Genomic DNA, 1,631 nt, shown 5'->3' with positions numbered 1-1,631 from the left:
AAACTCAGAGAATAATGACAAAACATTCTAAAGATAAAGCTATGATACTGTTTCATCCCTCGGGGGGAAAGATCTCTCTTCTGACATAAAACACAAAGGGGTTATTTAATCACACTTTCTCCCATTTCTGTGGAGTCTTAGACATGATCTTTCAGTTTTAACCCACTGATGTTGCTGCCTCCATATGTGTGTGTGTGTAGATGGTGACTAGAATCAAAAGGTCTGAAGAAAATCAGCTAGGTGTGTTACCCTACTATATTAGTGTTAAACACCATATTCTTGTGAAAAATACACTCAACTGGAAGAAGGGGGCAGGGGAGACTAGGCTGACTGATAGCCACTCACTGGCTTTGGGAAAAATCAGTTCCAGAAAAGGGTTAGTTTAGATAAAAGTTCATTGGCTGAATCTACTGTAGAAGTTTCCAAGTTCTGCTTTTCCTACAGAAAGCTAAAATAGAAATAGGAGGATGTAAAAAATGGCCTTACTTCAATTTCTAAATGGTCCACTTCTGTGTGTTTTTACTATGCCCTACATCATATCACACCACTCATCTGTCAGTTTGTCATACTGTGGTTGCTTGAGTGTTGCTATGAGGCCGGAAGCTATTCCACTAGTATTTCAAATACCAGCAGGGTCACCTATGGTAGACAGCTTTCAGGAGAGCTTCCAGACTAAGCCAGACTAAGAAGAAAGGCCTAGCGATCTACTTCTGAAAATTAGCCAGTGAAAATCCTATGGATCACAACAGAACGTTGTCCAATATAGTGCTGGAAGATGAGTCCCCTATGTTGGAAGGGACTCAAAATAAACAATGGCCATAACAATGGACTCGAGCATACCAGCAGTGACAGGGATGGCACAGGACAGGGCAGTGTTTCATTCTGTTTACATGGGGCGTATGCTCTGACAATAAATATGACATGAGTCAGAGCCGACTTGACAGCAACTAACAACAACAACAACAACACATCAAATCAATCATGGCTATGGGTTTTACATTTTCCCAAATGCAACAGGATGGAGGAAGAAAACGTGTATTAAATATTCTTATTCCAGCTTTACAATAGGGGAAGTGTGATTACCCCCAACCCCCTACTCTGAGTTCTCACTTCTCTTTTCACTTATATCTACTATAGAGGAAATGAACTAGCCACCGTCACCCCATGTGTCATTTGCATACCCACAAATCCACATCCTCTCTTCAATTTTTCTCAAAGCCCTTGACAACCATGTCTACTCCCCATCATTCTATTGCTGCCACGGGTACTTCTGCTCTGCCCACAGTCACTGTGAGTAATGGGGCTCACTTTTTCTTTCCTTTGCAATGCCTGCATGTCTTTGTTTTTCACAATGACCCAAACAATGCAGCCCAAGCATCTAGCTCTCTGAAGGTCTGGTTTGGTCTGAGGGTACAATTTGAACTATCAAGGGCAAACTGGACTCCATGTCCATTAGGTAATCTTTCAATTAGTATTATTCTTCACAAACAGTTTCTTGGTAAGAAATGGAAAGCAGAGTTTGGGGTTGCCATTTTTGGCATGAATATAAAGCGCAACTACTTTACATAGAAAGAGGCAGGCTTAAGCTCTGACAGTCAATATGACAGAGACGTAATATCTCCCCACCACTT

At 41.4% G+C, this 1,631-nt stretch overlaps 1 long non-coding RNA gene across 1 annotated transcript in view; it reads left to right on the top strand.

The window, feature by feature from the left end:
- The first annotated feature begins 1,105 nt into the window (after positions 1-1,105).
- LOC111822786 (uncharacterized) overlaps positions 1,106-1,631 on the top strand; it is a 63,585-nt gene continuing 63,059 nt past the window's right edge. The window contains exon 1 of the long non-coding RNA XR_002825896.1: positions 1,106-1,290. This is a non-coding gene — a long non-coding RNA (uncharacterized LOC111822786). The remainder of the gene's footprint in view (positions 1,291-1,631) is intronic.

This window comes from Trichechus manatus, unplaced genomic scaffold, assembly GCF_000243295.1.
Source record: "Trichechus manatus latirostris isolate Lorelei unplaced genomic scaffold, TriManLat1.0 scaffold00212, whole genome shotgun sequence".
NCBI lineage: Eukaryota > Metazoa > Chordata > Mammalia > Sirenia > Trichechidae > Trichechus > Trichechus manatus.
This window is presented reverse-complemented; position numbering and strand designations above follow the sequence as displayed.